This window comes from Theropithecus gelada, chromosome 14 (genome assembly GCF_003255815.1).
Source record: "Theropithecus gelada isolate Dixy chromosome 14, Tgel_1.0, whole genome shotgun sequence".
NCBI classification, from domain to species: Eukaryota; Metazoa; Chordata; class Mammalia; order Primates; family Cercopithecidae; genus Theropithecus; species Theropithecus gelada.
The window spans coordinates 73,043,414-73,065,804 of NC_037682.1; positions in this window are offsets into that span (position 1 = coordinate 73,043,414).

A 22,391-nucleotide genomic window follows, 5' to 3' on the forward strand; every position below is an offset into this window, starting at 1 on the left:
AGCATGTCACATAGCTCTTCAGCAATTCTTATTTTCAGGAATTGAGAAGTCCTGTTCACAATGGTAGAGTTAGGAAAAACATTATTATGACTTCTGCTTCTGTGAAATTCTGTCAGTAAATTTTTTTCTCTTTTTTATTACAATTTTTAGCTATGCTGCACATAGCTTGGACGTGTGTGATGGATGGGTTAGCTAGGGATCCTGGAATGATTTTAGATACCTCTCAGCAAGCTTGGAGGTGATACATAAAGCACGTCTCAGAATATGTGGACACCTATTGTACTGAGCTATGGTGATGAATTCAGCTCCTCTCTTTAGAATATGTGGGCACTTCTCACCTATGGTACTTACCTTTGGGACATTTGTTAACAAATCTAAAATGAGAAATGCCTTCTAATATTCTTTTAATTTTGGAGTTGCAGATGATTTCTGTTGTCTTCTTGATATTGTACTTCATGAATTTTCTATAGTCATTCAGTTTTATATTCATAATTATGAGAACAAAGCATGAAATACTCAGTAATTCCATTCTTCTAGTACCAATGTATATTATTCACATCACCTAAAGTGCATTATAATCTGCTTGAGGGCAATGGTCATTTGTACTTTCTATACGCATCATGGTTACTAAATAAAATCACCGTTTAGAGAAAGGTCAAGAGAGGTAGATAATAGATTAATCAATATTAATCATAGAAAGAAAGAAGGAAGAAAAATTAGATTTAGGATGGGATTTTATTTACCCAAATAGTAAAGTGATATAACTATACTTTTACTACTACTGCTGTTTCTTTGTTTTTCATTTCAACTTTTAGACTTGGGGGTACATATGCAGATTTGGATATATATTGCATGATGCTGAGATTCAGGGTATGACTGATTCCATCACCCAGATAATGAGCATAGTACCAGGTCTTTTTTCAGTTCTTACTTCCTTCCATCCCCACTGCAGACTACTATTTTGCTTAGTAACACTGCACTACTGCTTCTCCCTGTGGGATAAACACCACTCTGCTAAACGTGACAGAAGAAGTTTGCTAATTTTGTTCCACGATCACTCTAAAAAAAGAATTGGCCATTTTCAGTTGAGGCTTAGAGAAGTGGTATATTTTCACTCAATAAGAAAGTTGGTGCTGGGTGTGGTGGCTTATGCCTGTAATCTTAGCACTTTGGGGGGACCAAGGTGGGAAGATCACTTGGAGCCAGGAGTTCAAGACCAGATTAGACAACAAAGCAAGACCTCATCTCTACAGAACAAAACAAAACAGAAACAAAAACAACAAAAATGAACAAACCAAAAGGAAAGATGGTACAACAGTATTCAAACTGTGTTTGACATAATTAGAAAATCATGCTCTTTCTACTGCCCAGACTACAGAAAGCTTTCATAAGGAGAACTATGGAACATGGTGTTGTCCTTATATTCAAAATTCCCCTTTTTGCCAAGGTAAAAAAATAATTAGGCATGTGGGGGCATTGTGTATATGAGAAAACTCTGTAATTTCTACTAAATTTTGCTATGAGCTTAACACTGCTTTAAAAAAACTAAAGTTTGGTTTTAAAGAAAGAAACACTATAGACAGTTGGCCCTGAATAATCAAGATACATTGGATTATTGGTATCTGGGATTTTTGGATAATGAAGATAACTAATGTACATAGGGATATATTCTATATATAAAACCAGACACAATGTAGCATAACATGTTCCCATGCAGAATTTATTTTGTTTTGTAAAGGGCGATTTAATTATTACAGCTTGCAAAGTCCGCCTTTTATTGAGATTAACAAGGTAGAATTCTGTAGCCACATGCTGAATCCCACGGCTGGCTCAGATCTAACAAGAACCAGTTGCTTCATTCAATTTCTTTCTTCCTCCAAAATGCAATTAACAGACTATGATTAGTTGAACAAATTCCAAATCATATTCAAATGAAAGCAATTTACCCAGAGTCTGGGTCCAACAGGTGATCATTTTCAAAGCTCCTGGAAGAATTGGATGGTTTCATCTAATTGTTCTCAGGAAGAAATGGATTTAAATGTGTGGTTCCAATAGGCCCCACCATGCGCAGCCCATATGGTGGTTCAGAGTTCCTCTTTCAGCTTCACTAGCCCAAAGGGCAGCCTGGGTAATTACATCTTGCTTCCAAAATATTTTTATGATGGACTAAAATGTTTCAATCTAGCACAAAATAGTAGCTAAAACTTTCTAACTACTAGGCAAAGAAAGTTGCAAGGGTATATATATGGGCAAGTGGGGCGGGTAATATTTGTAAGGTTGAATTGTAGTTCAGAGGATGGGGAGGTGAGAGTAGAGTCGCAAAGCACTAATAATAAAGGTTGTTTGTGTGCTAGATGTAAAGCACTGAAAGTTCACTCCTTTTTTATTGTGAGGTGTAGATGGCTCATTTAAGCCTCACATTAAAATGTGAGGAGTGCATTATTGTTTTCGTTATTCCAAGGAAGAAACTGAAACTTCAAAAGTATTAATTAAATTTCCATAAATCACATGTGGTTTGAACATGAATCTGGGGATTCAAAACAAAGTATAAATATATGACACCGTAGGCCTCTTTCTTCTCCAGCGAGTTGCCTTTATATTTTAAGAACCACAGAAATTTGGCTGAAACATTTTGTTTTCAGTTCACCTAAGAAAATGTCTAATTAAATATATTTACAATATGGCATTTCACAAATATATCCAAATTATTAGAGATAATGCTCACCATGACACATCATATCCAAATAGAACTCTAACATTAAAATTACAGCTTATCTTGAAGAACTGATCTGAAATTTACTCACATTAAAAAAAAACACAAAAAACTTCCAGTATTTATATTCTTACAGGGAGGGAATTTTGACAATGGGGTGCTACAGAAATTGACCTAGACCTAAAAACCACATCCATTTACACTACTTAGTGACCACGAAGGCATAGATATTTATGCCAATTTTCTAGATTTGTAACAAAAGATTTTTAAGAAGATATCCTCAGCATGTAATACCTATGGTGACAAACTATTATTTTATAACTTCTAAGAAATAAAATAGGCATGTAACAACAGCATAGGGAATCAAAGAAAATAAATATGTGAAAGACTCTTCTGGGATCCCATTGTAGTTTGGCCTATAGCTTACAGTGCATTATCCTTATCTCTTGGTGTATCTCTATCATTGTACCCTGTGATTCTCAAAGGGCCAGGTCCTATCTTATTGCAGTTGTCAACACCTAGCATAAGGTAGCTTCTCAATAACTGTTTCCAGCTATAATCAACACACTGAAGGGATCTCATATCTAGAACCTACACACCAGCTCTCCCTGAGGTTCTATTCTTTCACATCAGTGCCGTCGGTAATTTTCTTCTTCATCAACATGGTTTGAGAGCAGAGCACCTGTTTATTTCTCCTAGAAAAAAAAAATAACTACCAATAAAGTACGTGTGAGTGTCAGGGATTGAATTGTGTTCCCTAAAATCCATATATTGAATTCCTAAACCCCACCATCACAGTGTAACTTTATTTGGAAATAAGGTCATTCAGATTAAACTAGTTATGATGAGGTTGTATTGTTACATGAGGGCTCTCATTAGACAAAATGACTAGTGTCTTTATAAAAAAGAGGTAATTTGGACACACACATACACATACACACACACAAATAATGCCATGTGAAGACTCCCACAAACCCAGGGAACTAGCAGAAGCCAGGAGAAAAGCCTGGAACAGGTCCTTCTCCAGCAGCACCAGAGAAAGTATGGCCCTGCCAACACCTTTATTTCATACTTCTAACTTACACAACTGTGAGACAATAAATGTCTGTTGCTCATCCAGCTTGTCATGCTTTGTTTCAGTAGCCTTAGCAAACTACCACAGTGAGTCATAAATACTGTGCATTATCCTGCTTCCCTTGTTCAAGCAAACCCCTTAAATGTCAATTGATACATTTTCTCCTGAGTCTTTTCTTGGCATCACCAGAGATTTTTCTTCTCTTTGTTTCTTGCCCCAAATCGAGATTATCCCCTTCCTCACCCCACAATGTCAAATTTTTATCCTATGGTTATACAGACCAATTCATTTCTCCTCCCCAACCCCATTCTACTGCAAGTAATAGCAAAGTACGTTGCATTTACTTACGTTTTTCCATTAATTTTTCTGAATTCTTATACTATAGGTATTATCATAGTCAGTGGACAGTTAAGAAAAATGAGACTCCAAATATTAAGTGACTTGAGAACACACAGCAAGTAAATGGGACAGCCAGGGTTCCAGCCGAGCTTGACGCTTTCATAGACAAAAGCACATAACATTTATTTGATTATGTCCACACACAGAGGTGGACTTAAGGTAATTTGACTACAATTGTCAGTTTAAAAATTGTTCATATTGAAAAGGAAAATTAACTGAACTTGTCAGAGGCATCCTAACCAGAGTGACTTCATCATGAATAAAGTGGTGGATAAGGCCAAACCTGCTGGATTATATTCCCAGGGGCTTGGGAACACTTGGTCACAATATATTTATGGTTGAGGGAATGAGTTAATGATGTTAACCAGCTAAATAAAGACCCAGTGCTAATGTAAATATTCTGATATCTTGAAAACAAAAAAAATTCTTTAAGAATTGGTTTCACTTTAAAAATTACGCATAAATTTTTGCTGAAATCAGTAGTTACACAAGAGAACAACAATACTAATAGCCTGTCACAAGCAGATCACAGCCTTTGTAATAAAGCATGTAAGGCCATTATTCTTAGCTCTGTTATCCTATATAAGCAAGCACTGTATTTGAGGTGGGTGCATTCCTCATGTTGCTTTCTGAGGATGCCTGACTCTAATAGAGTAGTCTCTTATAAGCTATCTTAACTTCTCTATACTCTGCGACTCACTCAGAATTCTTCCCTGTATGAGTTCCAAAAACCCACTCTTGGGGTCTGGGACAAGACCCCTTTTCCAATAACAAATTGAAGACCCATTTGCCTGATGGTGATATGAACAGGAGACAGGAAAATACTGGGTAGAAGAGGGCAGTTCCCCAGCATAGGCCCCATCCTCAAACCTGGAAACCATGGCCCTAAATGAGAACAGTTATCCCTGTTTTCCCACCCAAGGGTTATCTTTTTGGCCCATCCTGCCCCTACTATCCTGTGTCCATATAAATCCCAGACCTCAGCTGGCAAAGAGACAAGTGGCTGAATGTTCAGAGGAGAAGTAGCAATTGAGCGTTGGAGACTATGAATAGACGTGGCTTAACGTCAGACGGCATGACTTCAGGGAGCAGTCCAGTGGGAGATGGTCAGGTTTCAGGGAAAGATCACCTTCTTCCTGTTCCATTCCCTTTCCAGCTCCCCTTCTGCTGAGAAAGCCACTTCCACTGCTTAAAAGAATCTTCCATATCCATCACCTTTCAAACCATGCATGTGACCTGATTCTTTCTGGATGCTGGACAAGAGTTCAGATTGCACTGGGTGCGGGAACCCAAAAAGCCTGTCACATTGACTCTTCACTGAGCTGTTTAACACTGAAGCCATCCATGTATGGCAAAGCTAACAGAGAATTAATTGTAACACACCCCTAGATGTTGCTGTGGGGCTGGAGTCCAAAAGTGGTTGCTCTGGCCCCAGCACCTGCTTGCCTGCGTCATCCCTCCCACGAAAGGTTGAGCCCAGTGGGTTTGAGTGAGTGAAGTTCATCCACGCCTATGCCAAAGTGGCCGGCTGGACCCAGGGCTGGTGCACTCCAGTACTCACCTGTAAAAGGGTCAAGGGAACTATCCCACGTCAATGGCTCCATCCAATCTAGTGTAACAAACTGAAATGGCAGGGTGTGCAGACAGTCCATGACTTATCTTTGTCGAATAAATCACTTGAGTGTTTCCCTGTGGAATCATACTCAGATTTTCTCTCTATAGAAGACTTTGGGTTCTAATATATGTCCGGCAATTATGTACAAATTCTACTGAGACATTCACATCAGATAATCAGTTGTCTAATTATTTGTATAGAAACCATCGGATAGTCATCACTCTCCCAACCCCTCAATGTATTACTCTTCACATATCAAATATCTCTTCCCTTTTCTCCACTCCTACTCTTTGTCATGAGTCATACTTTGTAATTCACACAGACATACCTGATAAAGGCCCATCAAAACCGCTGAAATTCATCCTTTGTCTTTCCAGTTCTCATCACTCATTAGTGACATTAGTGACACATACAGATAAAAGTCTTTGACTATTTTGCTGTCTTTTTTTAATTCCTCATATTTCACTGTGCACAAAGAGATCAGAGACAAATGCTCATCAAAGCTATCATTAGGCTACATTTATCTGCTTTGAACTGTCTTTGTCTTCTATGAGTTTTTAAACTGGTCCCAGTCTTTGCGTACCTAGCTGGAATCTCTCATTACATTTGCTCTATTTTTTTTTCATCTACTACTGAAACAGCTGTGCTACTTGATGATTTGTTTTGTCTTGCATTTCCAGTGATGAGAGTATCTCCAGGCAATCTTCTGGAAGTTTGAATTCAAAAGAAAAGTTGTTTTTTTAATTAAAATATTAAATGTGCTGCCTGCACTTATGTTTATCATCTGTGAAACATTCATTTTTCATATTCATTCTTTTGCAGTTTTTGAGAGTATTGTTATGCAATGATTATTCCCAATGCCAAGCTATCAACAGGAGTATTTTGAGATAAACAATGTGTTTACAATAGGAACTGTAGTGGTGTCTTTTGTTTTGGAAGATGTTGGCATTTATGCTATTATTCTGCTCAGGAATGAGCCTGTCTTTCTAAGCCTATTGGAGAACTGCAGTAATTTTCTCAGTGATTGCACACAGAATTGGCCCTCTCCTCAGTGTCATCACCAGCTGAGGAAAGGTCTTCTAGTTTTTTGGAGACCCTAGCTACTTTATTCATTCATTTGTCCATTAATTCATTCACTCACTCATGTGGCAACCACTAACAATACATCTTTAAATGATGTCTAATAAACAGCCTTTACGACATCCTCTCTATCAAAATATAAAATATCTACGAATTTGTAGAAAAATAAAGTTTGCAGTTACATGGGAAACTAAAACTGTCAGATAAAATCTAGAAGGGATTTCCTCTAACTTCCAGGACTGGGTGATTTAGATTAAGAAATACAGGCCAGGAGCAGCAGCTCATGTTTGTAATCTCAACACTTTGGGAGGCCAAGACAGGCAGATCACTTGAGGTCAGGAATTTGAGATCAGTCTGGCCAACATGGTGAAACCCTGTCTCTACTAAAATACAAAAATCACCCAGGAGTGGTGGCGGGTGCCTGTAATCCCAGCTACTTGGGAAGCCGAGGCACAAAAATCTCTCGAACCTGGGAGATGGAGGTTGCAGTGAGCCGAGATCATGCCACTGAACTCCAGCCTGCGAGGTTCTATCTTAAAAAAGTAAATAAATAAAAAATAAAAATAAATGGTAACCTAAAAACACTTGCCCTCATGGAACAGACAGTGGATAGAAAGATATTTGTCTCTTTTATTTTACTTGATAGTGGAGTAAGATGTGCCTAGCCTTAAAACAAACAAACAAACAAAAAACTATGTTCTTTTGGAAAGATCATCTCAGGAATAGTGGATAAAAAGTTAGGGGAATGATAACGTGAGGAGATGGGGGAGGTAGTTTGGAGCAAAATGATGGTACACCATGTAATAATAAAAAGTACATTTTTAATATTTAGGTCCTTAAAAGATACCCAGGTAGGGGTGGAAGTCAGACTGGTGTTGGTAGAAATACATTCTGGCAATAGGACTCATTTATTTGTAGCTTATTTTTTCACCTGGAATCTCAGGAAACATAGCAATAGGAGTGGGAGACAATCCTGCCTCTGAATAGTATTTGCACTTGAGGAGGGTCTATTTAATCCAGAAAATTGGGCTAGCTGTGAATATCAAGTTACCTCTCAGCTCAGAGAGCTATTCCATCAGCTTGCAAATGTACATAATGAGTAGAGCCAACTAAAATACTATACCATGTCCTTCTGTTATCAAATGGCAAACCAAAACAGTTTAATAGCCTATCACTGTCTCTTTATGAGTTTTGTAACTGAGTCACAGATTTGTGATAAATCCTCTATTCTAGATATGCTTTCCTAAATGCTGTATTTTGAAAGGCATTATTGTTCAAAATTGGTAATGAGTATCAGCCCTAATTCTGCCTTGTGTAATCTGTAAGTCCTTGAATATATAAAGGAATAACTCATGGAAGTTTAAGGTACCTCTCAATATTCAGGTGGATACTCTCCCGTAATATATAGCATTTAAAAGTATACTTCATGTAGGTTTTCTTTAATTTTTCTAGTTTTTCAAATAAAAATACTTAACCAATATAGTGATATGGGTGCAGGGAGCAGGAGGGGATGATAGTGACTTGAAGTTTCCTTGCACTTAATTATAGAAAATTGAGAGTTCTTATTCTAAACTGAGTATTTGAGGACAGTTACACCATAGGTCCATGTGCTATTGTTCTTTTAATAGATGAGAATTTTTGTGACTACATTGTTTGAGGGGCTAGTGTAAGATGTTAGAGCTTCTTTAAGAGGTAAGAGTGAAACAAGGGTTCCATTTTCATATAACAAAGCTCCCTGGTATTCCTTCTTTTGCAAAAAAGTAAACTTAATACATAAAATTAATTTAGTTTCATTACAGCCTCTCATTGAATCTGCTAGGTGTGGTAGAAAAAACATAAACTTTGCACAGAATGATCTGGATTTATATCCAGGCATTATTAATTATATCTCTGTGATATTGATTAATTCTGTTAACTTCTCTGAGCCTCATCAGTAAAATGAGAATAATGATAGTTTTTTAAAAATTATTAAATACATTTACCTACATAATGCACCTGGGAATAAATGGAATAAATGCTTAATAAAAGATTTTTCTTGGCCAGGCACAGTGGCCCACGCCTGTAATCCCAGCACTTTGGGAGGCCGAATCGGGCAGATCACGAAGTCAAAAGATCAAGACCATCCTGGCCAACATGGTGAGACCTTGTCTCTACTAAAAATACAAAAATTAGCTGAGCATGGTGGCGTGTACCTGTAGTCCCAGCTACTTGGGAGGCAGAGGCAGAAGAATCACTTGAACCCGGGATGCGGAGGTTGCAGTGAGCCAAGAGATCGCGCCACTGCACTCTAGCCTGGCAACAGAGTGACACTGCGTCCAAAGAAAAAATTCTTATCCTATTGCTTATGCCTCGTGTGTATATATGTATATTATATACATATATGAAATACAAAATATATATATTATATATAATATATATATACACACACACACACACACACATACACACACACACGCACACAGAAATACCCCGATTTTCAACTCAAAGTCTTATGGGCACAAGTTGATTACCATCTTAAACATATTTTGCAAGCGTTCTCACTTTTCTCCGTTTTTGTTCTATGGGCTTTGGGAAAGTAGCATAACAGATGATTAGTCTTCACAAAATTAAAGTTTTACTTTTTAGACTCGTTTTCTGGAGAGGGTGATTTGATTGATATTAGCTGGTAGTATTATGGCATTCATACTTCTGATTCATTTTATTGTAAATTTACTTGGGCTCCTTGACAGACTACAATTTCAGCTTCCTTAGCAATTAGATGTTTTCATACCACAAAATTCTCGCCACTGAAATGCAAGGCCACTCTCAACCCTGGTCCATAAAAGTTTCTCTTCTATAATCCTCTCTGCTCTTTTCCCATTTCTGCTGGCTGCAATAAGACCTCTAGGGAAATCTTGCAAATTACAAAGCGAAGATGGCATCTTCAAATTACAAATTGAAAAATGGCCCAAGGTCCTAGGAGTTTGGGTCACTGAACACTGCTGGGAGGAGAATGATCCAACTAAGAATACCCACTACCTGAACAAGAGACAGACATTCCTTGTATTAAACTTACATTGCCTTAATTAATACAAATATTTAGTAGAGTACTTAGCATGGTAATGATTCCATAGTTGTTCTCCTTTTCCACAGGCAGAGCGTTGTTTCAACACATCGTCTAAAACCTAGAAAGATTCTGACAACAATCCTGGAAACTGCCAATTTGTATTTATACCTCTCACTTGTTTACATGTGTATCTCTTCCTATCACCCTGGTAACCCAAGAGCAGCTTACAGATAGACAGCCTTATTCGTTACTCTATCTCTACTGCTTTGCATTAGATGCATAATACATGTTTCTTGAATGAAGGAAAGGAAACCACTGGGCAGGCCAAATTGGAGCCAGAAAAGAAAGTACATTTCAGGCAGGGCAGACCAGGACACATAAAGCCTAGTGGTTACAATCTGAGATTCTTTTAGTCAGAGCTCAAATTTTGTTATTAGAGTCCCCAGTCAACCCTTACTAACTGCGGTTACTTAACCTCGCTGAATTTAATTTCCCCAGATGTAAACTGAGCAAAATAATAATACTCATAGAATTAGCTATTGCTATTGTTTTTATTGTTATTATTATCATGAGGAAGGGAATTCATGGCTTTATGAAGCCACTAGGAAAGGTATGTGTACTCGGCCGGGCGCGGTGGCTTATGCCTGTAATCCCAGCACTTTGGGAGGCCCAGGTGGGTGGATCACGAGGTCAGGGTGGTCAGGAGATGGAGACCATCCTGGCTAACACGGAGAAACCCCATCTCTACTAAAAATACAAAAAATTAGCTGGGCTTGGTGGCGGGCGCCTGTAGTCCGAGCTACTTGGGGGGCTAAGGCAGGAAAATAGCGTGAACCTGGGAGGCAGAGCTTGCAGTGAGCCGAGATGGCGCCACTGCACTCCAGCCTGGGCGACAGAGCGAGACTTCCTCTCCAAAAAAAAAAGAAAAAAAAAAAGAAAGAAAAGTTATGTGTACTCTTCTGAAGTTCCTGGGATGATAAGAATCTGTCTCTCATGGTCTCCCAGGGAATTGCATTTGCTTGAAAAGATAAGGCTCTCCTGAAATCAAGTAGGGCGTTACTAAACAATTACTCACCCATAGACCCAAATAGCTCTTGCTAATGTCACAATGACTCTTACGCGTTTAGGAAACAGCTTTGCTTTTGAAACTTTAAACTAATGAAACTCATGCCTGGAACTTAAAAGAACAACAATCAATTAAAAACAACAAAAAACAGCAAGTGGAATAAGTGAGAGGGTTTTCACTGAATCAAAAGTGCAGAATAATAATGCAGAATAATAATATGGGTATATGTGATATAATCACTGCTTACTGCTGAATTAACATTGGCAATGCTAGCATAATTTGACATCTAAATAAAGATTGGACTTGGAAAAGAAGGTGATGTTTCGAAAGAGTGAACTATACGATTAGGCAGTGTAAGAGCTGTTTAAATATCAACCTTACAAATCATTTAGAAAGGATTTAATACAAAAAACAGGAGACTGAAAAAAAAAAACAAAATGAGTAGATAAAGAGAAATTGGGCTATTTTAAAAGAGTATAAATCTTCAGGGATAGTGGAAAAGACAATTCTGTAGATATTACCTCTGCTTATTACTTTCTTTCATTTCTTTTTTCTTTAAAAAAACAAAAACAAGAAAAATAAAGCTACTTAGTTTCATGGCTCTTACAGTTACAATTTCCACTCAATGTGTAGCCTCCTCTCCTCCTTTCTACAAAGTGGAAAAATGTTCAGGATAAAAACAATGATAGATGTCTGATTAAGGAAAATTCTGTCCCATAGAAGGTTAGAGGAGATAATGGCATTTCAAGATGGCTGAATGTCAGAACTGGAAGAGACGGTTAGGCCAAACACAGGTGCTTTCCCCAGCTCTACCACAAACAAATCATAGATTACTTAACCTGAGTTTTCTCACTGCTGCCTTAGTTTCCTTGTCCACAAAAGTCACATAATAACATATAACAGATTTGGTATGTAGAAGTATTCATAAGTATTCTTGCTTTTTCACTCTGAAAGGCATTCCTTGCCTTTGCCCAAGGTCAAGCAGCAAATTAGTTGCAGAAGGAAGATTAAAACGCCAGTATTTCAAAGGCAACATGAGTGCTCTTTTCTCTTCACCAAGTTGCCTTTCTGCACCACTATTTGTCAACTGGATCTCAAACTTTCTGGTTATTTCTCAGATGAGCTGTTGAACATTGACAGATACCCCCAATATGTCCTAATCTCTTATGAATTCATTTATTAACAAGTAATTGTAAAGCATCTGTTATGTGTCAGACACTATTTTAATTACCAGGGATAGACTGGTGATCAGTGGAGACAAGCTGCCTGACCTTGAGCAGCCCATGGCCTGTCCAGGGGAAGGAGTGGGAGGGAGGATGACAGATAATAAACAAGTAAACAAGAAATCTATCGGACGGTGATAAGTGTCAGATAGAGAATGAAAATAGGGTGCTTTGATAGAAAGTGACCTGGTGGCAGTGTTAGATTGGATTATCAAGGAAGGCCTCTCTGGGGAGATAACATTTAATCTGTGATCTGGACTAAACGAAGAAGCCAGCCATACAGAGGGAACTAGTGTGGAACCGGTACAGCAGCAAGGAGCTTCACATGTTCAAGAAACAGTGGGAGGTCAGAGTCAAGGCCACTGAAGCAGAGTGGATAGAGGGAGGGTGGTATCAGAGAAATGTAGGGAGGTGGGCAGTTATCACACATTATAATATGGGATTTCTAAACCATGGGAAGGACTTTGGATTTCATTCTAAGAAAGCATTGGAAGATCTTAGCTGGAAAAAGTGTAATAATCAGATTTATTTACAGATAAGACAGAGAGAGAAAGCCTGAAAATGAGGTTTTAGGGCAGGGAGAGGAAGAGGAGATAGAATAGATAGATGATAGATAGAGATAGAGATAGATGATAGATAGGTAGGTAGGTAGGTAGATAGATAGATAGATAGATAGATAGATAGATAGATAGATAGATGGATAGATAGAGATAGATGATTGATAGGTAGGTAGGTAGGTAGATAGATAGATAGATAGATAGATAGATAGATAGATAGATAGATAGAGTAAATAGAANAGATAGATAGATAGATAGATAGATAGATAGATAGATAGATAGATAGAGTAAATAGAAAGAAACGTGGTATTTAACATATTTAACAATGTCTTTCACTGGTCATGATCTCTCCTAGTGTCAAACTTGAAGACAGTTTTAGACATTGCTTCAAGAAAACAAAGCAAAATAACAATAAATAAAAGCCTATACATAAGTTCAATTCCAATACAAGGAAAAACAGGGCAAATTTTACTAAAGATAAACTTCAGGCAGAGAAGTGGGAGGAGGTTGCTTTGTGAAACACAAAGCAAAGTAGCCTCAGAAATCCCCTTTCAACATTTCTCCTCTTCCAATGCTCTTCATCCTGCACAGCTGTCTCATTTCTCCTTTTCTCTTACCTCTCAGTGTAACTGAACAGCTTAGCAGCTTAGCCTCAAACCATGTTTTAATTTTTTTTTGCTCTCCCCTGTCCTCCTTCCCTCACCTCTAATCTCATGATATAGCTTTGAGACAAACTGTGTATGTGTCACCTTTCATCTTCAAATGTAGCCTTGAATGTGCTGTGAATCTCCACTCCCTTTCTTTTCCCATACTATGCTCCCACACCTTATGCATCTTATTTACCTAGATGAGTGTTAAGCCTACACCATACTCACTTATCTGGTCATATATTTCCTTAGAAGTTTCAGGAGCTGTATCCTGATATAGACCAGACACTTCCAGCCACAGTGGTGCTAGCTCCTTCGCCACATAAAACAATAATTCAAGACAAGCCATCAGAGTGGTCAGGCCACCTGATATCTCCTAACCCCCTGCCTCTTTTGCATTCCAAACCCTTTCCTAAAAAACCTTGCATTCCTTCCATAAATTGATGAGTGAAAAATTTTGGAAAGAATTACACCCACTCTTCCCCTTGCTACCATAGATAATAAAATATACCCTCTTTTTATCAACCTCAATCTTGTTATATTAGCTTCTTTTTTATTTTTTGAGATGGAATCTCACTCTGTTGCCCAGGCTGGAGTGCAGTGGCCCAATCTTGGCTCACTGCAAACTCCACCTCCTGGGTTCAAGCAATTCTCCTGCCCCAGCCTCCCGAGTAGCTGAGATTACAGGTGTGTATCACCGCACCCAGCTAATTTTTTCATATTTTTAGTAGAGATTGGGTTTCACCATATTGCTCAGGCTGGTCTCAAACTCCTGACCTTGTGATCCACCTGCCTCGGCCTCCCAAAGTACTGGGATTGCAGGTGTGAGCCACCACGCCCTGACAACTTCTTTTTATAAGTGGCACACAGTCAGATTCTTTTGCTTATCATCAGCAAACCTCTACTTTGCCCCTTCTCATAGCACTGATGAAACACTCTCTTTCTCTCTCTGCTTGGAACATCTCTTTAGAGCCTTGTCTTCCTTTCTTATGCAAATCAGTTTAGCCCTAAATTGAATCCCAAACTGAGCCCCAACCATGTTGCAGCTCATGGATACAAAGCAAAGTTTCTTCCCTGGGGTCTCCTCCACATTAACAAGGGTAAAAATGGAACTGGTGACACTGGGGAAGTTATAACTGACTAGTAATTAAATACAAAAAAATGGCAGCAAGATCTCATATATCAACTCAATAAGCTTTGATGGAAGGCAGCATTTCAAGATGGGCCCCAAGATTTCTGCCTCCAATATAACCACTTTTTCTTAAAATCGGATTTATGATTGTGATGGGATGCCACTCTTGTGGTTAAGTTACATTATATGGCAAAGGTTAAATAATTTTGTCAAGGTAATTATGATTCCTAATCAGTTGACTTTGAGATAATAAACAGGGATCATTCTGGGTGGGCCTGACCTAATCAGGGGAACCCCCTAAAAGGTCCTATTTAGATCTTGCTTAAAGGGAGAAATTTGAAGCAAGAGATGTTCCAGCTGGCCTTGAGGAAGTGAGAAAAGGTCCTGTGAGAGGGACATGTGGGCAGAATCTAGGGACTGAGAGCAGCCCCAAGCCTACAGCAAGAAAATGAGTTCCTCAGTTCTACAAGTTGGAGAAACTAAAGTCTGCCAATACCCACGTGATCTTGGAAGACAACTTTGAGCTCCAGAAGTGAATGCAGCCCAGTTAACACCTTGTTTGTAGCTTAGTGAGACCCTGTATAGAGAACTCAGCTTTAGTGTCTTTCTGGATTCCTGACCCATGGAGACTATGAGACAATAAACATATGTTGTTCTAAGCTGCTCAATGTGTGGTAATTTGTTATGCAACAAGAGAAAACTAATACAAACTGTGGAAAACATTCTTAGATCTATTTCATTAGTATTATTCTGTGGTTACTTCTATTTCTTTCTGTAACCTCCCTTCCTCTGCCTCCAGCACAATATTTTTTGCCTTACTTTAACATTTTTTATACTTACTCTTGCTGGGGCAGTTTGTCCTCCTAATGGTCTATTTCAACAATTTTCTAATTTGCTTTTCTAAGTGTCTTATTCCATTTACAGAATACCATAAACTGAGTATCCAATAAACAACAGATTAATTTCTCACAGTTCTAGAGGCTGGGAGATCAAGATACCAACATATTTAATATCTGTTGAAGACCTGTTTCCTGGTTCATAGACAACCTTCTTTTCTCTATGTCCTCATATCATGGAAGGGATGAGGGATCTCTCTGGATTCTCTTTTATGAGGGCACTAATGCCACCTAGGAGAGCTTCACCATCACCTAATTATCTCACAAAGGCCCCACTTCGTATACCAACCTCTTGGGCGTTAAGATTTCAATATATGCATTTTGGAGAGACATAAACATTCAGATCATAGATTTAAGTGTTATAAAACATTTGCTCATTTCACAAAGGTATTTCTCTCTATCCAGATTTTTCTTCTCTCTTATCTCTCTTTTAAAATCCTACTTATCATTTTAAGTATGGTCTCGGGCCATATCCACCATGAAGCCTCATCTGATTACAGTTGTGACCACTCGTTCCAAACTCCTTTGCCACTTCCTTCATGTATCCTCACGTTGCTTATTTCCTTGTTTTAAAGTCATTTGATTGTCGTTTCGCATCCTCAGTTGGACTATAATCTCTTTGATTACAGAGACCACATTTTTTCACTAGCACCAAATACAATGAATCTTCATTATTTGTTGTTTCCATATTTGCAGCTCTGTTAATTGCTAAAGTTTATTTGTAACTTTAAAAGCATGCCTGTAGTCCCAGCTACCAGGGAAGCTGAGGTGAAAGAATCACCTGGGCCTAAATAATGAATCTTCATTATTTGTTGTTTCCATATTTGCAATTTTGTTGATTGCTAAAGTTTATTTTAACTTTAAAAGTGTGCCTGTAGTCCCAGCTACCAGGGAAGCTGGGGTGGGAGAATCATTGAGCCCAAGGAGGTCAAGTCAGCTGTGATTGTGCCACTGCAGTCCAGTCTGGACAAGTGAGACCCCGCCTCAAAAAAATCAAATCAAATCAATATTCATGGCACTTTCACAGTCATTCATGAACATGTACATATGCAAAGTGGAAAAAAAACATGAGTTGCCTGATATGCACACACCCAACTAAGGTGGAACATGGCAACCCCTTTCTTCTTGTTTCAGCTGTCATACTAGAAACAAGTTCCCTTTTTTAAGTCTATTGAGTGGCAATTTTTTTTTTCATTTTTGTGCTTTTTCTTGGTGATTTTTTTTGTCTAAAACGATCTCCAGACATTGTGCTAAAGTGCTATCTATTATACCTACACACAAGAAGGCTGTGTTGTGCCTTATGGAGAAAATACATGTTAGATAATCTTTATTCCAGCATGAGTTTTACTGCTGTTGCCACGAACCTAATGTGAAAGAATTAGTAATACATAAGAAATAAAGTGTCTTTAAATGGAAACACAGAGAAAATAAAGTTATATGTTGATCTGTTGACAAAATATTGTGACCAGATGCTCATAGGAACCAAACTGTTTAATTACCCTAAGAACAATGGTTCAGTGTTTGCTAATTCAGCATTTGTGGTAGCTTTATAGAACATAATTACTTCAAACAAGAATCAACTATACTGAGTATATTTTGTCCTTGCCTCCTAATAATTCCTAACTTTTTTCATATTATTGCTTTTATCTTTCCATCCATTCATCATCTGACCATCCACTGAATATTTATTTCTTCCTTTATCTCTGCCAGACACTGCTTGGGACTGAAGGTACAAAGGCAAACAAGAGAGACATTATCTTTATTCTCTGGAATCTCACAGTGCAGCACTGAATAATATAGAATGGTACATACTACAGTACAAAAGATACACCATTTATTAAAGTTCACAGGATGAAAACCACATGTACAGTTTAATATCAGAGTTGATCTTCTGAAGAAATAATTATCAGGGGAACCCACCCCCGATAATTCAACGCAAGTCCTTTTCTATTTTCCCTAAGTGTCAACCAGTCTGAGAAATAAAGGGAAAGAGTACAAAAGAGAGAAATTTTAAAGCTGGGTGTCCGGGGGAGACATCACATGGCGGCGAGTTCCGTGAATGCCCCACAAGCCACAAAGCCATCAAGGTTTTATTAGTGATTTTCAAAAGGGGAGGGAGTGTATGAATAGGGTGTGGGTCATAGAGATCACATGCTTTAAGGGCAACATAAAATCACAAGGCAGGAGGTCAGGGCAAGATCACAAGTTCAGGGTGAAACTAGAATCACTAATGAATTTCCATGTCCCACTGTGCATGCATTGTCATTGATAAACATCTTAACAGGGTTCAAGAGCAGAGAACTGATCTGACTAGAATTCACCAGGCTGGAATTTCCCAATCCTAGCAAGCCTGGGGATGCTGCAGGAGACTAGGGTGTGTTTCATTCCTATCTACATCTGCATAAGGCAGACACTCCTAGGGTGGCCATTTTAGAGGCCCTGCCCTGGGAATGCATTCTTTTCCCAGGGCTGTTAATTATTAATATTCCTTACTGGGAAAATAATTCAGCAATGTTTCTCTTGCCCGTTTTTGGAAATAAGAGAAATATGGCTCTGTCCTGCCCCACTCACACACAGCCAGACTTTAAGGTTATTTCCCTTGTTCCCTGAAAATTGCTATTATCCTGTTCTTAAGGTGCCCAGATTTGATATTGTTCAAACACATATGCTCTACAAACAATTTGTGCAGTTAACACAATCATCACAGGGTCCTGAGGCAATACACATCCTCAGCTTACGAAGATGATGGGATTAAGAGATTAAAGTAAAGACAGGCATAGGAAATCACAAGAGTATTGACTGGGGAAGTAATAAATGTCCATGAAATCTTCACAATTTATGTTCTTCTGTCATGGCTTCAGCCGGTCCCTCTGTTCAGGGTCCCTGACTTCCCGCAACAAATAATATATAGAAAATAGCCTGATGAAGGATAGTGGCAGAAGGAAGTTGAGTAAAAGATCCTGAAGTGAGAGAAGTTGGCATCAGTAAAGAATGAAAAGAATGCTACTACAGCTACAGGATGCAATTAAGAAAGAGTGGAATGGTGTAAGGCCAGAGATTTTGAAAACAACATTCTATTTCTCTGCATAGAAAATGTTCATGAAAAGTTATTGTCAAAAACAATTAAAAACAACAAATGATGGGGTATATATTTATATTAGTTAAATTAGATGTTCAAATGGTGAACTTAAAATTCTTGGAAGTTTAAAAATCAAAATAAAATAAACAAGTAACATGACAACCTGACATAACATTTATAAAGCATTTTATGTAAAAGAATAACTCAATTTAAAGACTATCTGGCCAATACTCAATTTTCTATCAATGAAACAAATTATTTCACTATCAACACAGGTTTCAAGGCACATAATTCTCCAGCGGTATATAAAACATTAATATATATGGGCAAGTTCATCGTATTATGAAATAATCATTCTCACTTAAGATTCCAGAATTGATGAATTTTGATTCCTGCTGCTTCTACAAAAGTGATCACAATCAGTTAATCCTTTCCCTGGAATAATTATAAAATAAATATTGTTTATCTTGTTACTTTCAGTGTTAATGGTGTGGTTTTAAATTTTTATTTTTTAAAAAAAGAGTTATTTTTATCCATATGCTAATTACTTTTATTCAGATTAAATATCTCTCAAAGTGAATATATTAGTCTTATTTCTAAACACATGGGACATTAACCATTTGCTTCCATACTTTGATAAGCCTTTGTGTATCGAGAAACTTTACTATTGACACCTGTATTACCTAGCCTATGACCATAGTTCTTTGTGAAATTAAATTACCAGTACAATGTTCATCACTGATATCAAACTTGCTATTAACTATTTCCTTTTGTTCTACTTAGAATATCAATGCATGAATCCTATTAGAGGGGAAAAATATATTTATAACTACAAACACACACACATGTATACATATATACACACATATATATATACATATGTATATACATGCATATATATGTGTGTGTGTCTACATACATATATAGATGGAAGGAAGTTATTTTATTCAGAGACTACTAGTCCTTGATTTTTCCTGAGTCTCCAAGGAAACATAATCATGTTTTATGATCTAAAAAATTGAAATGCATGAAAGAAAGTATATATAATTAAATTAATTTTTAAATATATTTACAATTATACTACTTTATTTGGCAGAGTATGAAGGAAAGAATATGGGCCCAGTAAGAGTTTTTATTTTGTGTTCCATGTCATAATAATTTCAGATGGTTAATAGACTATGCTTAAGAAAAGGGATAAAGGGCTCTTTAAAGAACCAGAAAATCACTCAGAGAAATGCTGAGCCGGAGAGGAAAGTTTGGCCTTTACAGGAGATTGACTATACCTGAAATATAAATGAAAACAATAATAAAGAGTTAGCTTTCACCTACATGACACAAATCAAAAATAACACAATTCAGAATTGCATGAGAGAGACACGAGTTTTAAAAAAATAGTGAATCAAGCAAAAATAAACAGGCATTGATGTTTACCATTGCATTTTTATTATAATGTGTTTCATAATAGAATTAAGAAATATCAGCATTAAGCATTTGTTTGTCAATTTCATACACTGAGATATATTAAAGTAGAAAAGCATAGAGGTGATAAAATTATTATGGAAGATATTCATTATAAAATACATTATTAAATGTAAAAAGTTTGTCACAGTGTTATGTATACATATATATTTTATAAATATGTTAATAAGATTGGAAAGATAAGGACAAAATATTAACAGTAGTATTTTTGGATGGATAAATGGTCTATTAATGATTCTATTTTACATTTATTTTAACTTACATGATTTTCAATTTTTTTCTGCAAAGATGAAATGTTATTGCATCATATTAAAATATAATGAAATGTTATTGCATCATATGTAAAATATAGATTTGAGTGAATATTGGTAACTTTTGACTTTCTCACATTCACCTTTTTCAGCTCCTCAAGTGACTTTTGTTTTGCTGAGAAGTCATTGGAATAGAGAGGTGTTCTTTTTTTGAAGCTGGGGATGAGCTTTTATAGACTGTTTCAGCATAAGAAAAAATTTAGAAGGTCTTCCACAAATTCAACCTTCAAAATCAGCTTCTAAGCTCCTTGTGGAAGGGTTCACTTAGGCATGCAATTACCCATCGCAGGTCTAATTGCCCATTTGCATGCACAATTTAGAAAGGCACAGTTGAAATTTAGTCCCAGGCTCTCCAACACTAATTTTCTCCCTTAAAATTGACATTTCAAAGAACATCAGGTGGCTAAACCTCCAGATTTGTTATTTATTTCAACAAAAAGGGAACTTTTCTCCTTTCCAAGTTGAAAGTTTGGTTGAAAAAATTGAATTAAATGATGAAAGAGAAAAGACAAGTACACAAAGGAATATGCCTCCCCTTTACACTATCAAGAATAGACTCTTATTTGCCTTGAAAAGAGTTATAATGTGATCGGTTATCCAATTAGCAAGACTGTCTCTACTTCTGCCTAGAGAGAAAAAGATATTTAACCATTTGTAGTTTCATGCCTCCATTTATAAATAACTCTATCCTCCTCTGTAAAAGTGGGGATAATAATACATATTTCTTGGTACAGGTTTGAAAATTAGAACTGATAATACATATAAACAAATTTATGTGGTGAGCTCTCAATATTAGTCTCCTTTCTCCATTCCCCTGTTATTTTCTGTACATGCTGTCCTTCACTTTCACAGGTAGCAAGACATAGAATTGATTTGTGCCAGCTAACAACTAAAAATATTAAGTGGCAAAACAGGGTTCTCTCTTCCTTACCATGTCAGTTTTGTGAACCCTAAGCATAGAGACTGAAAAGAGATGCATTTATGAACTTGATGGTTAGGTTTACTGTGTTATTTAAAACAATGGTTATCAATAACTCTATCAATGGAAAAGAAAAAAATGAAGTCTACCAACTGCTAGGTATTGTGAAAAACTAGCAATCAATCTTGCCTCCATTACTGCACATTAAAAACAAAACAAACAAACAAACAAAATAGTAACTATGTAGGCCCTTGTGAGTGAGTTGTACACATAAAAGGTGTCTGACTTCTGCCTAAATCATGGAGTGGTGAGTGGTGGTCTGGTTAACAGCTTTAGCAGTAAAAAAGAATTCCTGCTGCATTGGGTTAGTGTGATCCCAGGGCAAAAGGACACATGGATTTCTCAGGAGCAGCTGTAGGTATACAAGAAAGAGTTAGAGCAGATGATCTTCCGAGTTGTCCAAGAAGGCCACCACAGGAACGAACTAATCTCAGCAAAGAGAAATTGCCAGCCAGTCATATGCCTCTTTCCGCCTACCCCGCCTGCAGATTTCCTCTCTAATGTAGGTTAGGGAAAGACATTACAACTCTCAATCAAGTAGGATTTTCATTATTATATGAGCTTAAGCATGTGTGAGCATACCAACTCAAAACATTAGCCCTGGCAATACTCGGCATATCACAATTAATCAGTAAATTGGAAGGAAAGAAGGAAGGCAGGAAAGAGTTCATTTGTTTTTACAAATACAGGGGAATACATTTACATGAGTTTAGATACTCACTGGGCAACAGCAGGGCAAATTCAAGAATAGGCAAAATTTCTCTTTCACATCTAACTCTCCTGCCTTCTTTTCAGATGCTTTTGTGTCTTGCTGCTTTGATCTTTTTTCTTCCCTTGTGCAGTCCTGGATGCACAGGCCTCATAATACATTTTTGTTAACAAACTCCCTTTATAAGGAGTCCTTACAATCTGACTTAAATAAAGGAAGCAAGATCAAATTACCAAAGAGGAATCCTACTACCCTCTCTGCCACCAATGTGCAATGCTGCTTCTGTTTCTATTAGTCAATCTATGGGTTAAGAGCTGCAAACCCCACTCCACACCTTACCTAAATAGGTGTTGGCATTGCATTTGGTAGAACCAGCAATTTCTGC